The sequence below is a fragment of the Erithacus rubecula genome (assembly GCF_903797595.1).
Source record: "Erithacus rubecula genome assembly, chromosome: 4".
Taxonomy (NCBI): Eukaryota; Metazoa; Chordata; class Aves; order Passeriformes; family Muscicapidae; genus Erithacus; species Erithacus rubecula.
Genome location: NC_136686.1, coordinates 21,605,121 through 21,621,674, shown reverse-complemented (window position 1 = coordinate 21,621,674; position 16,554 = coordinate 21,605,121). Strand labels below are relative to the sequence as shown.

The 16,554-nt window shown below is 35.7% G+C and overlaps 1 protein-coding gene across 4 annotated transcripts in view; it reads right to left on the bottom strand.

Moving 5' to 3' along the window:
• The window catches only part of SYT1 (synaptotagmin 1), a 333,925-nt gene that overhangs the window by 252,016 nt on the left and 65,355 nt on the right, over positions 1-16,554 (bottom strand). For 3 of the 4 annotated variants that reach the window (XM_079303846.1, XM_079303850.1, XM_079303848.1), the window contains exon 2: positions 1,599-1,686. The exons of the other annotated variant lie outside the window; for it this stretch is intronic. The gene's annotated coding sequence lies outside the window, so the exon portion shown is untranslated. The remainder of the gene's footprint in view (positions 1-1,598; positions 1,687-16,554) is intronic. 4 annotated transcript variants of the gene reach the window in all.

Here is a 16,554-nt window from a genome sequence, read left to right as displayed (position 1 = left end):
GCTTAACACTTCCTAATATTCAAAAAGTGTCAGAAGGCATCTCCTACTGACTCTGCTTATTACAGTAACCTCTTTAACCCAATTTGTAGCACATTATATAGACATCAGCATACTAGGGGACCTATCAAACAAATTCTGTGACTCAGGTGACAAATTAAGAAGAATTTCTAGTTAAGATTTGTGCATGAGATCCTCAGGTTTTGTTGCAACCTTAGGCTACCAGTATAGATCTTTTAAAAAATTCTCCTAGATTCATTCATATTCCATTTTTGCTTTAATTTGCTTTTCCACTTCATATTTACCTTACAGACAACTTTATTTTATTTCAAATTCCAGAGAACCTTATTGTAGCTCATGGGTCTATGTGGATAATCTCTTTAGTAGCAATACTCTTCAGGGCACAAGACAGTCAAATGTGCATGCAAGTCCTTGAAGCTATTGTTCAAATGGAAATCAACTTTCAAATCCCAAAACATTTGCTTTCATTTAAATTAGTTTGAGTTATAACACTGGTGACTTACTCCCAGACACATTCATAAGACAGTATTTTATATTCTCAGAAGAAACTGCCTGTAACTGAGATATGCATGACAGTGAACCGAGATGGAAATTAATTTTATCACTGTGATGAACACACTACTACTTCAATCAAAATTTATTTGCAAGTTTTGGTAGAACAGGAACAGATTCAAGGGAATTAGAAGACTAAATGTTTTTGATAGAATCATAGAATATGCTGAATTGGAAGGGACCCATCAGGATCATTGAGTCTAACTCCTATCTTTCAAAAATGAGGAGTCTCTTTATCAATGTAAGTACCTTGAAGGAAATAAAGACTTCCTTATTAAATATATTTATATCTGGACGTTATTACACTGTTAATATAATTGCAAGATTAATTTCGTTTTTGGGATCTTAAAATCAGAAAAGGGTAGATAATGCAAGCCTGATACTATAATCACATCTCCTAATTTCACTGGTACTAAATTTTATGAAATGAGTACAGAAGCAATGGGACTGCCTGGTGGAGACTGATGTGTACAAGCATTAACTCAAATGAAATTCATCAGCAAAAAAGGAATAGCAGACATTCTATTTGCAACCTGGAAAATCTCAGTACCTTACTATATGCAGTTACATTGCATAAGGTACTCACAGGCAAAAATATAAGGACACACACTACTGAATGTACTAATCAAAGACAAACCTTACTCAGAAGTGATCTGTTTAGTGGTGCACAATGGCAGATGCCACAGCATATTTTTTTGTGATGCAAGGCTGCTCAAGATCATCTATGGATAATGAACCATGACAGCTTGGGATTTGATAAAACACAAATTGATGGCGAGAAAAGGCAAAGAATACAACTACTATCTGAACAAGAAATGCAAATCAACTGTATTTTTTGAATCTTTAATGTCAGAATGAAATATCATGAATTACCACAAAATTACGTGTTCATTAATCTAACAAACTTTGCATGAGAAGAAGTGATTTCTTTAATTTCTTTACTATCTCCATTTTAATTCTTGGAAAGTGCCATGGATTAAAGCATTTAATAGGTTATAGAAGGTAACAATCTTGCTTGTTTAAAATACCTTATATGACTGGCATCAATGCAGTGTTCACAGGGGAATCTTGAACGAAGGTTCTTCTTCACAGTTCAGAAAAATACTCCTTTTCTCCCTTTAAAAGAAAGACATTCCATGTAAACACCTGCCAGTACCTATAGTGCTGTATTTTCCATCTTTGCCCACGAACAGCTTAAAAACTCCTTTAAAAGTACTTGGTTTGTTCATGACTTTCAGCTGATTGCCAGTGGCTGATTATTATGAGATTTAATCAGACTGTTAAGAGACACAGAAAAAAAAATGTGGACAAGATTTCTTCATCATGGACTAATTTGGACTGTTTTCTTATCTGCTTCAATATTATATATTTCTATAGATTCCATCAGTGAGCCAAGTAAAGTGAATTGTAATAATCTCACATCATGTTTTTCTATGCTGTAAACCGCAAGATTCCTTAACTTAGCATGCACAGTGAATTAACATGATATTGGAAAGAAATGGATTTATACTTGAATATTTTTTAACTTCTATACACAGACAATTTCAGAACAGTTCGGATTAAGAGGCAAAACTGACATCAGTGAATTCAATCTTAGACTCAAAACAATTTCCCAGATCTATTCAGATTATACTAGATTGTTTTTTTTTTTTTTCTTTTCTGCTCTTCTATTTGCCTTCTATACAGTCTCCTATTCTGGTAAATTAAAGGAATTCACATGACTTTTTCCCCACAGCTAGAACTAGAAGCTCCAGTTAAGACTGAATGCTCACTGTGCTGGAAGTTGTTTGAACAAGACTGTTAGACATCTTTAAGTTTTTTATAAATCAAATCCCTTAGACAGTAAAGGATAGGAGTAAAGTTGTATCAATATATTTGTTCTACAGATGAAAGCTAAAGTACACAAATATTAAGCAATATGCTGAAAGTCACATGAGTATGGTTCAAGGATCCTTCTCAGGTCTTAAATGCCTTGAATCCTTGGCCCAGTACCCGAACCACATGCCATAAAGCCTGTCCTCAGTCCCCATATTTTATATGTAGCACTTTTGCTTCTTTTCCTTAGGTGGAAGTATTATCAGTATTTAATTTTGTCGGACTTGACAATATTTAAATTTGCAAAATTACAAATAAAGATTTTTTTTTAAGCTACAGAAGCACAGAATGAACTCAAAAAATTATTAAATTATTTTAAATATTTTGGAAGCTTTCATTTTTCACTAGTGAAGTACTAAAAATTAAATACTGTAAAACTGATGGAATTTACTGTAAATGTATATACCTATTATTTACCTTCATATTTTTAGGGAATAAAGTCCAGATCAGCAATATGCATTGCACTGAATTTAGAGTGACCAAAGTCTGGGGGTACAAGAATTTACAGCTCCACATAATGTGTCTTTTTCATCAGAAAATGAAAGAAAGACTAAAGCCTTTAAATTACTCCAGGACCTAAGGTTTTAATGAAATAACTATCAGGAAAAGCTGGTTAAAAAATGTTCTGACTTTTACAGTCAACAATTATTTTGTAGCTGGTGGCTGTCTGGATAGAATATCTTTATTTATCAAAACAACAATGTGAAATTAAACTCATTAGATGCAAAGCACAACATTAATAAAAGAACATCACTGCAATGTCAAGCACTTGAGGTTTAATTCAGTCTATTTCTGAGGCTTTATGACAGTCACTGTGTCACGATTTTTTTGTGGGGAGCTATGCTTATGCAGTACCAAGGTTGTTTTTTTAAAGGAATTTAAGGGGTTTACTACTCCTATTCTGTGAATGCTCTAGAATTCATATGCCTTATAGAGTAGATTCTTAAAATAAAATAATTTTTTCCATGATGAAATTTTAAGGTAAAAAATCCACTAAATTTATACACCAAATAATGGATCCTTATTTCCTCTCCACCTCCTCTTTTTTTTTCAGAGCATGTAGCATATTGTATGTTCCTATATATCCAAGACAGCACCAACTGAATTCCATTTTTCTGCTTTCCTGGCTCATTTCTCAACCATTCCCAGTTCTCTTGAGCCAGGATTACTGGCTGATACTACTGGCAGTTATCTTGGCAGCTCTACATCTGCTGTCCAGATATCCAACTCCTTATTAAATCTGTCTTCTCTACAGTTCCCTGCCAATTCTGACTCTTTTTGCTCAGCCAGTCCCAGTTTCCCATTCCATGTCCAGTTTTTATTCCCTTTCTCATTATCCAGGCTGACTATTAATCCACTGCCTTTGCTCATCAAGCCCCAGCCATTCTGTCCTCAGCTCAAGGCTGACCAGATTTCTGGTACTCTTCTGTCCACTGGGGTCCTGTCAGAGCTCTATCTGGGATAACACACAGAGGTCTGAGTACCAAAAGTAATCACGGGAAATTCTTTTTAGATCTTTTTCATCTTGCAACAAAAAAGTCTGTTGGGTAATAGGGATGATAGATTTTATCACAGTCAGCCTCTGGAGTTTTAAGAAGCCAGAGCACACTTAGCAATGACTGCAAATGGAGACTTTTCATGTTTGTTTCACTAACAGATCCCTCTTTCCTCTGTGAATTCTTTTCCTCTTCAAAAGGCTTATGATTTTGCTAATTCTAGTGAATATTCACAGACATGGCCACAAACACATTCTGTCAGAATTGGCAATCTCACTGCTAGGCAGAAAACCTAAATCCGCCGAAAGGCAAACTTTAAAATATGACATGTAGTTCTGTGTCGAGGTATTAACTGTGTTGAAAAATCCCAGTTAGATGAAAATATTTCTATGGAGATAGGAGTTAACATTTGGGAATCAGGAAAAGAGAGATAAATCTATAAAGTAAGTTGTAGTATGTTTTAATATAGGTAACAATGAAGCATGAACCATGTTTCAACAAGAATTTTTTGGTTTTCTTAGAGATTTAAAACTTCTTTTTACAAGTCCCTTAGGGAGCAAAATGAACCTCTCTCACTTATTGGATGAACAGTGCATAATACTTTGCATAATGAAATTAAGCAGCCTGAAGTACATGTGAACATGACTAATGAGACCAAATGCAGCAGGAAAACCAAGCAGATGGCTTGAGCGAGCTGGAACAGAGTAGCAAGGAGAGATTTGAATGTTTTGGGGTTTTGCAGGATACATACAGAAACACAAATATAATTTTTGTATTTCTGTGTAACAGTGCATCTGTCAGCATTTTGCTGGTCTACAGATCACAAGTGAGAGTTTGCCAGAATACTAATACTGTCTGTGGAAAACCTTTATGTGTCATCTGTGGAGATACAAAATGCAAACAAAATGGAGGTCGGGGGTAGGAGTTGTTTGTTTTACCATGTCTTGCTTTCTTAATTGCACAAAAAGATACTTAAACTGGTGGCATATTTTTAATGAGTTCTCCATAAAAAGCCTGGTTCTCAGACACCTCCTCAGTAGTATGAATATCTGGGGAGAAATGCAGTAAGACAGCCAGAAAGGAGGCAGCAGGTATTAAAAGATGATGGGAACAGGCTTTCTTACCAAGAAATGTCAATGACCAACTTCTAAAAGATGCTACCAGAAACACTGGAAGATATACTCAATTTGTTCTGATTGCTTTCTGAGAGAAAACAAATCTGTCCACAGAAAAGCTTAACTCTTCATTTCTGTAACATGAGCTACAAGGAGGGTTAGCAGATAGCCACACCTTGAGAGGTATCAGGAGAAGGTATAGCTCTGTTCTGCATTAAACACATTCTGACACTGGCTATTTACATGCACAAACTTAAGGGCTTGCCTGCAGTTACATTATAAAGAACAAGCAGATTCAGAAAGAAAAAATATTAAACTGAGTAAATTTACAGTGTCATCCTGCTGCCATCTCTACCACGATGACTTTGGATGTGTATTTTCTGACTGAGATTTTTTTTCATTAGAAAATTTTATGTGATGTTTTGAAAGGAAGCACAGAACAAAGAAATTTTAACCAGTGTTCAGAAGAAAACTATTTAACTGATTTTTTGCTCCTATCAGTAAGTCCGTTCTACTGCTGATGATAATGCTACAACTGTAGCTCACCTACCACATATTATTATATGCTCCTAATATTCAGTGCTCAATACACAATTTAGTAGTGCAAAATAATTTCATTACCAATACAAACTATTGAGATACAAAATTCACACATTTTTTAATCCCTTCAGTTAGCTTTAAAAATGCATCTTTCCACTGTGTACATGGCCTCTCTTTTTCAAAAGTTCAGAGTATTTAGAAATATAGGAAGAGACAGAATAATTCCATGGAGCAGCATTATTCAGGCAAGACAATAAAAAAAGCACCAGAACTCACAAAACCAAAATTTTCTTTTAGTTCTGGAAGACAGTAGTAGTAATTTTTTTTTCTTTTTTTTTTTTTTTCCAGGGACTTCTGAGGGTATTTTTTATGTTCTGGACTAAACAAAAAACATTTACTTCATTCCATACTTCAAACTGAAGTTATCTCCACTCTGAAACAACCACAGACATCTTCAACAACCAAAATCAGCAAGATCTTTCAGTCAGCCTTGATGTAAATTTATCAGGTGTCATACACAGAAATTTGGATGATCTCCTTACTGCAAATTACTGTCAATTACACCAAAGCACAAATTTTAAGCTTCAATCCAAGCAACGTTATGAAGTCTTTGTTACATGATAAATGACTTAAACAAGAAATGAATACAGACATTCCAGCCTGTATTACTTTTACCACATGTCCCTCTCATCTTCTAAACACTGGCTGTTATTAAAACTATCTGCAAAATCCAGTTTATACCACTATCCTTGTAGCTTTCTAGTGTAACTTGTGTTAAAGTGTGAGTACCTACCACACAACTAAAAACACAGGCTAAATGATCTCAGTGCCTTTTATCATCCATACAGACCAGTTATGCAACAGAGTTTTGTGAGGAAAAGTATCAGTGGACAATTTCTATCTTCTCAGTGCTTTCAAAATTATGTTCTCCTTCTGTAAAGTGTAAATAAGTTCAATTGCAAGGCTGGGTTTCTGTGATCTTCTGCAATAATTTTTATCAAGACAGAAAACTCAAACTCTAACTTTGTATCATTTTAGGCTTGGCATAACATTGTATATGGAAAAACTAGCAACTTTAAAGGAAGCTGGTAGGAGTGAAGTGCAAAACAAACAGAAGAAAGTGGTTCTCTGCCCAACAGGTGAAAGATACATGAAACAGTCAGAAACATTATACAGGGTACAAGAAAATTTTAAAAAGCTGTATGGAGAAACTTAACATGAATTTAGAAAAGAGATTCATTGAGAGCTGGTGATATCACACCAGATTTAGGAAATCCCTTGAGCTGAAAACAGTTGGAGGCAGGGAATTTTCTAGAGATGTGTTACGTATTCTCACTTTATTCTTCTCTTCTCTTCAAATCTGCTATGGCTTATTGGTGATAAGATGCTTAACACTGTAGATCCAAGAGAATCCCTGCTCTGAATTTCTGGAAACATTCCCCCAATTCAGTGAGATGCTCTGAATTTTTGTAAACTTCTGCCTAAGCAAAGGCAAGCAAATGGAAGCCTTCATATTCCAGGAATTAGTCAAAACCACGGCTTGAAACATCTGCATCACTCACTGGTCCTTACTACTGTAAGTGGGACCACTTGTACTTGTACTGAACAACTTTTTGTGGCTTAAATTGCGCCTGTCCATGATCATAATTTCATTAGTAGTGGTTCCTGTTATTCGGAACAGTGAAGGAGAAAAATTAATTATATTAATGATAATAAATGTTGGATCAATTTTCTTTTCTTACATGGCATAGACAAGTGTAAGGCAAAGGTAAACACAGAATCCAATAGGATGGTCTAAAACCTAGGAGGAACTATGCTTCATTTTATCTGGTAAAACAAGAGCAGAACACAAAGTGACTACAGTACAGAGTCATGTGAACACACGGAGCTGTCTGGTATGGTAATTGCAACTTGCAAATTTGTTCTTTCCCTGTGTGTTGTTTTAGGTATCCATATGGTAGCACACAGCTAGACATTAATAAAAAAAATTACCTTGGTGACATGGGGCCAACATCTTTGAGTTGTCACCTTTCAAAAAAAAAGCGCCTGTCTCACATGCCAGTATTCAAGCTCATACGTGTTTTCTGGTCTCTCTTTTCTCAGTAGGATATTTTTTGATCTTTCCTTTAGGGATATTTTTTCCCAGAAGAATATGGACTGAAATTCTTGTTTACCTATTAAAATGATACAAAATCAGTGAAGGAAATTTGGCCCATTTCTCCACTTCCTAATCAAAACCAGCACACAATGCATATAGGCAAATACACACTTTGATCTGCACTTAAGTGAAAAGACAGATTATTTCTACTAGCACCTTACTTTATTGGTTCCCATTTGAAATTCTGTGTAAATATCACACTCCTGCTTCCACTCCACTTATGTATAGGTATTAATAACATTCTTTCTGCTTTTGCTTCATTAATCATTAATATTAATCTTTTTACTATAGCAAAAGCAGACTGTGACAGACATCTTGCTTTGCTGTAAACATTTTTCATCCACATAAATGCTGAATGCTGAAGCATGCAGTTGAAAATAAGAATCAATAGTTCACTATTGATAAAAAATTATTACATTTACTTCTACTGTGTCAACTCCTACCCTCAAACTCTCATTCTGACCTCTCATACCACACTTACTTAATGATCTCTAATTCCACACTGATCATTTCATTTACTTCCTACTAAAGAACAATTTCCAGCTTAAACTATGAGCACAGCCTTCAATTTATAAAATATACCAAACAAAATATCTCATACAGAATATCTCTGCAGAAGGAGCAATAGGGTTTTTTCATGCCACAAGTGAAAATAACTTAAAGACACACAATTAAAAAGCTGACAAAGAAAAGGCAAGTTTTTGATGTTCTGTTTTCCAGATCTGTGGACTTGCTCAACCAGCAATTATTAAAGTCAACTAACGTGACCAGCTGTCAACTTGTAATGCCAAATTAAGAGTTTAATGTTCTTTGCCAGCATCAAGCTGATGTACAGTATGCCCCTCTGTATCTAGAAAACCCAGTATGTCCTTTTTAAGATGACAAAACAATCTTCACAAAGCTCTGGTAATAGAAACTCGCGGTTTATCAAAATGCTCTACATTACCTCAGTTTCAACTCTCTTCAAAACAATAGTTCATTAGCCAATTAGGCTGGAAAGAAGCATTTTCCTCTACAAACAGCTCTGATGAGCTGAGTTGCCATTTTTCCCACATACAAAAAGGAAAAAAAAAAAATCAAAATACAAGTATTGTTTCCTAACTGCAACATTTAAAGCAAAGATTGCAATTTCCTCTGGCAAAGACGAACATTAAAAAAAATGCTGTACTCATAAACTTATCAGTTTATGTACTCATAAACTTTATCATAAACTTAGCATGAACTTATCACATACATCCAGGCAGAGCTCTCTTGCAACTGGGGATCAGATAAAGATTTTAATTAGCTCCCTTGAAAATTGGTGTTTGCATTTAGAACGAAGGACAAGTTCATCATCACCTCTTTATCATCCACTTTCCAGGAAGCTTCTTTGTCAGAATCTACACTCAAACCATGAATAGGTGCACACATAAAGCAGTCAAATTATGGTAAATTACAACAAAGTGTCATTTAAGAGTGGGAATGCTCTGTATTTTAAGCATGGAGTTCCTACTGCCCAACTGGGCAATACAGATAGCAAGTTTTTAGTGTTGCTCTTCATTTAACAAGAAAACATGGGAACACTGCATCCAGCTCACAACATTGAAACCAGGTTTCCATCAAGAATGATATAAATCACAACACACATGAGATTTTACAATTAGCTTAGACAAACAAATGCATAGCACAGTTAATTCTGTCTTGGTAGAGGGAAGAGTGCCAGGCCCATATATTTTTCCATTTGCATCTTCTATTGTAAAGTTTCACACATATTATATGCATACAGATTTATGAACATAAATGTATTAACAACCAATCCATCATTCCACAATAACCAAGCTGTAGTAAAGATAGCATTTTAAATAATTTTCATTTGTCTTTGAGGTACTACTTTCTTACCTATAAGGAAGTGCCTGTCACTTAACAGGAGATGAAACTAATCTGTAGTGCCTCTACTATACAGTTTTATAGTATTTTAGTTTGCACCTTAACAATACATTCTGAAAAACAGGAAGTATGATAGATACTATTATTTCTCTCCAGACTCAAAATAGAAAATAAATAACCAGCTACAAATTTAGTATTGCTTGATTACTTGAGTACCAGAAATTTGTCCCCAGATGATGAGCAAAATGTCACAACCAGTGGCTCAATCAGTCTTTAAGCCATTATGTCACAAATAATACCAAAAAAACCTAAAACACCGTTACAGGCAGATGAAAAATCTTTTTATTTTTCTACAGATTTTTTGAGGTTTGTCAATATTAAATGATGAGGCTTAAAAGGTGTGAAGTTAGGCGTGAGAGCCCAGGGCATACCTCTGGCCTCCTTGGGGGTCTCAAAACCCCCCTGGCGAGGGTCTCAAAGACTCCTGAGTGAGACCCTGGTGTCTCAGGCACTGAATTCTAACCCCTGGGGAAAATTACCTACATAGAGGGAATGGAAACAAGCCACCAAAATTAGTGAAGTGTAAATTAGACTTCTAGAACGTAGATAAATAAGTTTTTTGGAATGTTTATGATAAGAGACATGTGGCCAAGATGAAGAATTTGGGGGGTGGACACCTTTTCCTCCTTCTTCTCCATGTCATCCATTTTGGGTGACACATTGGCACTCTTGGATTGGATGGGGTCAGGGCTGGACCATTTAATAAAATTGTATTGTATTGGAAAATTGTTGTAAACATGTAGCATGTAATTTAGACTATATAAGATAAGCCCTGCCTTCACCAGGCAGATTCCACCATGGATGCCAGGCTGAGCAGACCACTGCTGGCCAGGCAAAAAGTCCCTGAGATATGAAACAATAAACAATCCCTGTAACAAGAGAAAACTGTCTCCAGCAATCTCTCTTCAGTTGCTTCAGAGAAAACCAGGGTTTGAACCACCTTCATGTCCCTCTGGGGTGATCTCAGGGCAAAGGACAAACCTCAAACTGGGACACCTGGCATCCCTGGGTGGGCAGTGACATTTATGTATCATAAAAGCAACTGCTTACTGAGAACTCCAACAGAATAGTAAGTGATATAGGCAAGTTTACTTACCAAAAGAGTAGTAACACAAATGCCATAAAAATGTCCAAAATCCCCAAATGACCATTGAAAAAAACAGTTTATGTAAAACATTTGTATTAATATTTCTTTTCTGTTTTCAATTTTTCAAACTAATTTTTTTAAAATTATAGATATACTGACACTATGGCTTCATTTCTAGTTGGTAGCTTTCAGATTATCTCTGAACAGTCAGATTCAGAAGGACACTGAAGTTTCAGATACTGTGGTGGGTTGACCCTGGCCAAAAACTAAATACCCACCAGCCACCCATTCACACTACCTCCAAGCATGGGGGGGAGAATTTGAATCACAGAGGCAAGAAAAAAGTCATAGGTAAAGACAAAGCCCTTTTAAAACTTAAAGGAAAAAAAATATGGCAAAAACACACAAGTGAAGCAAAGGCCCTCCCACCAGCATCCCAGTGCTCAAACACCCTCCAAGCAACAACTACTTTGGAGAGACCAGTCTGCAGTTTTTCTCACTGAGCAGGACATTCTCAGGCACAGAACACCCGTTGGTCGATTTGGGTCACTCGTCCTGGCTGTGTTACCTCCCAGGCTCTTGCACACCCACCCCCAGCCTACCTGCAACAGGCAAAGTTAGAAAAAGCCTTTTGTTGGGCAGGTGCTGCTCTGCAAAGGCTAAAAACCCGGGTGTGTTACCAGCACTGTTTTAGTCACTAACCTAAATCAGCAGCACATGAGCTGTGATGACAGAAGTTAGTTCCACCTGACCCAGACTCAATACAGATACCCAGTCACAGTTCATGTCTCAAGATAGCCAGAATGATATCTAACTGCACACAGGCACCTTCCCCCAATTTCTTTCTCTTACCATTTCCAACCTGGTTTCCAGGCACACTGATGAACAAGCAACCAGGACATCCAAAAGCACTACTCATGCAGTCTAAACGCAACTACTGAGGCCACAGCCCTCAAACCAGATGTCACCTCTGATACCACCAGTCTCATTTCCATCTGCTTGCCATTCCACTTTCCAGAATGCAGCACAAGAAAAATTACTCAACTGTGTTTGCTCCAGATAGTATATAATAAACTTTATAAAAACTTCATGTCCATAATTGCATTATCCCCCTTTTCCTTCTTTTCTTTTTCCTTTGTAACTTCTCTAATTCCTTTTCCTTAATTTACAGCCTGCCAAAGCATATCCAGTTCTTGACATTTCTGAAGTATTTGACATCTCTCAGCTTCCTGATATTTTACACATTTCTTTGATTTCCCAAAGTCCACTAAAGAACTTTTCCATCATATTGTCTGTTGGTATTTCCAAGTTGGTGCTTTGTGCTTGAATGGGAATCACACAGGTAAGAACTTAGTAGTGACCCTTACAGATAGAAATGCAACTTCTAAAGGTCATGATAGTAGAAACAGGATTAAATAAGATTAAGTAAGCAATTCTGTTTCTCACACCATTTCATAGTTTACTTCAGGAATATTTTAACACGGAAAAAACAATACTTGAGGCAAAACTTAATTTCCAGTATAAATGTTATACTGCATTGCATTCAAGAAAAAAGTTTTCTTGACTTGCTGTCATGTTGTCAGTCTATATTGAACTGAAACAAATTGAAGAAGTAATTCATGATACAATATTATTCTCAGCAGTTCCACATGCTGTCCAGACTATTTAAATAGTCTATAAATAATTGCTCAGAAAGGCACAACTGACAGTGTGAATAGACTGGTTGATGAACCATAAGGTAGTTTAAGAAAAATTTTGCTTGATTAACTGTTTTGTGTTTAAACCACCCACACCGTATTGTTTGATATATCTGGACAGATCAAACTGTTCTCAGTCTTTCACTAAAAACCAGACAAGCTTACAAATAAGTTCTATTGTATTATGGAACTGATGCCAAACAGAAGAGCTGTGTATTGTCTGTTTCCAATTTTCTATTTTTTTTGCCAAGTATTTAGCATCAGGTCTTGTTATATATGAAACTAACCTAGATATGTCACACACTTACAGCTCTGTCATATGGAAGCATTTTAGTTTTTTCTCCTCATCTTCAAAATACATTTATTTGTCCTCCTGAAGTATAATTCCTCACTTGAACTTTTGTCAGCTGGCAACCAATCTGATTACATCTAGAATATCTTCAGATGGAGGCATAAATGAACAAAGCCCACTGATTTGAGGCAAAGCATACCTGACTTCTGTCACTGCAAATGCTGCCAGCACATACACTTCTTTGTTTAGACCAGCAGATGAGGTATTTACATGTCTAAAGATGCACAAAAGCACCTAATGGAGATTAAAAGAGCATCTAAATGAGTAAGCACCTTATTTCCAGCAACTTTCATGGCATCTATTATAATTAGTTATTTCAGTAAAACCTACCATGTTGAACTCTGTCACCTGCAATACTTCCAGTACTTCTTAACAATATCCTTAAAAATGTCAATCAGAAATCTCTTTTTCTGAAAGGTAAACATCAAAATGTATCACTCAAAGCAATAAAACAGAATTTAAACTCAGGTATGAAAAATTTATTAGCTCCACCTTTTGGGAAAAAAACAACATCTTAGGTAAGAGAATCAGCTTCATCTCCAGGTTTTGCAAGAAGTTGTTCCTCCTGACTTGTATATAGTTTTAAATTACTACCTTTATACAATATAATACAATATAATGCTTTTGATATACCAAAGCTTTCCCTCACCTTCATGTGATTTCACTTTTTTATGCACTACTAAAGAAGAGTTACAAATTAATTGCACAGATCACTTTTTGTAGACACAGTATTGTGTAAGTGCTGACTTGAAAAAAACACAAATGAATTTGCTAACCACTCTGCTTCCCATGTGCATTTGAAGAATTAAAGACCTAAATTAATTTTTTAAATGAACCTCTAGTAGTTGGATTTTTGGGTGGACAAGAGTAAGGAGGGAATGTCTTCCTTCATTTTAACCGTGTTTATTGGATCCCAGATCCCTTCCTTCCACATTTTACCCAGATAATAAATACTCACTATTTTTCAGCTCAGTCCTGAGATTTAATTCAGATCCAAGTCCTAGCATGCTGGGTACTGTGCGAATGTGCAGTCAAAAAAAAGAAAAACATTATAGCAGTAAATCAGAGAGTTTAAACATGTACTGACATTGGAGAGTTGGGGCACAGTACCCAGTTACTTTTTAAATGTGCCACTTTAAATTGGCACTTTAAAGTCCTATTTCTGTTGGAAAATCTACTGTAATGCCTATCAAGCAGAAACACAGTAGTAAAAATGTTGAAACAAAGAATGTAAACTATAAACTACCATCCTAATGAAGGTATAAAGACAAAACATAAACAGATGAGAAAAAAATGTCCTCGTTCTTAACATGAGAAGAAGCTTAAGACTGTTTTACACAGGAAGCAAACCACTGGTCTTTCAATAAGCACATAAAGCTTTTTCTTTATTAACTCCTCAAAATGGTATTTCAAGAAATAATATCAATTGACAGATTAAAGTGCTGCTTCTGTAAGAATAACAGTAAATAACGGTATTTCATATTTTGCTGTATGGTATTTAGAATTTCTTTTGGTATTCTATTTTCTTATGTGCTACAGGAGCATGCAAAGCTATATTCAGTTCAAATGACGCATCCAAACAATTCACCTCAGAGACTATTTAGGGCAAGCATGCCAGCACATCAAACAGGACAAGCCTACAACAGAGAGATGCAAGGACAAGCTCTGTTACTATTTCAGGCTGTCTCCTGAGGAGAATTTAGGTGCCAGTTATGAAGATCATATAAATGTTTTATGTTTTGCACAATCACTATTGATTAATTATGACCTACATTAGCATTCAAAAAGCCTCAGCAGCAAGACCCTGTAAGACTGCAGACAGTCATTTCAGGTGAATTACTGGTGTGATCCTACAGAGTGTTGATAAATAAGGAGATCATCTCACCACAATAATTACTGAGGCAGTAGAAAAACAAACGAACAAAATGCATAGCAGTGATATGTTACCTAATCACAACGTTGTGTTTGTGTAGAGCTTACTTTGAAATGTATCCATCTGAAAATACAAAACCCTTCTGCTATGGCTATTCTAATATGCATTATTAAACTTGTGAAAATAAGGTTGTATAACGTAAGATACATCTGTGGATTTGGATATACTAACAACCATCACAATTTTGGCATGATTTTGTCTATTCTTTGAATACAATACACAGAAAAAAATTAGTGTAATGAGAATCTGACATCTCAGGGCAGGATATTCCACCTTCATTTAAATAGGAGAGGACATGGATGTCCAGCAAGCTGGGCTGGAGAGGAGGGCACTATGCTGCCACAAAAGCTATTTGTAGCTGTTAATACTGGAAGCTTTCACAAATCCATGACTGGAACTAGAGTAAGCTTTACTTTGACTAACAAACTGCTGACAGCAATTAAAAATGACCCAATTATTTCTGGAAAAAATAGCTCTTTAAAACTTAAAAATGAAATAGACAGACAGGAGGAGAAAAAGAGTAAAATGATCATATATGAAAATTCAACAGTATTTCAGTTGAAACCAGAAAAATTGAATAACATTCTTTATTGTCTTTCAATGAAAGAACAGAATAAAACAAGCTACTGTAATTGTTTTTTAACAACAGGTTTTTCCATAAATAGAATTTGTGTTTTAATTACAGTGTTAAAGCTGAGTGAAGAGAATGTACTTTGTTACATACTGTTTCTTTACAACCATTCTCAATATTACTCATTAAACTGGCACACCATTGAGATAGAAGTGCATTTTTATTCTATTCCTTTAAATCACTGAAACATCTGTATAATTCCTTAGCACTGACATAACTACTGATGTAACTGAAAATGTAGTCAGCTGAGCATCTTCATCCCTTTCAGCATAATCTAATATCTCAGTGATTTATGAGAGTAGAGGCTTACATAAGACTGCCATATAGACCCATATAGCTATAAACCTTTCTATTACCATAACACAGTCTCTTAGCTGCTGTTATTGTTCCTCTGGGAACTTATTTGCTAGTGAAATCTTTTTTCCCCCATATAAATTAACAAACCCTTAAAAGGAATCCTTTATAAATACTTAAAATTATGAGAACAATAAATCACTTATAGAGAATATATTCTCCTGGTGAAAGTAAGGTTTTGCAGCAACAAAATCTGTGACACAGCATTCATTATTTTTTGCTACAGATGAAACTTCTGAGGAAAAAAAAAAAAAACCCAAAGTTTACATTTCCTAAATCCTCTCTCAATGATGCAGAGGCCACTACAATTAAAAAAAACCAAAAACAACAAAACCAAATTGTGGTTTCTGACTCTATTTTGAGCCTCAAAACATAGTGTCTGCAAAGAACAGTAAATATTAAAGCAGTCAGTAGTACTACTAGCCTGGCCAAACAAAGGCTGCAGAAATGAGCTGAGTAATTCTGGCCATAATCAAAACTGACCCTGTATTTATTCTTTCAAATCTGTTTCCTGGGACTTGTACTCCCTTTCACTGTTATATTCATCCACTGCCTCTTGTCTTAAAGTGAACTCCTATGCCACTGGCATCTTCAGTCATTGTATACACTAAACACCACAAATGATGATGGATCTATATTTCTTGACTAGTTGTTACACCAGCCCCCTACCAGGAACTGCTGGGAGCTTCATGAGATTCTCCAACAAGCACAAGAGTTAAGCTCCTGTTTTAAAGTTTTCATCCACTTACTTTGGATGTTTGGCACTGTCTAAAAGACAGAACCAGTTTAATTTCATTAAAACTTACTGAACTCTTTTTTA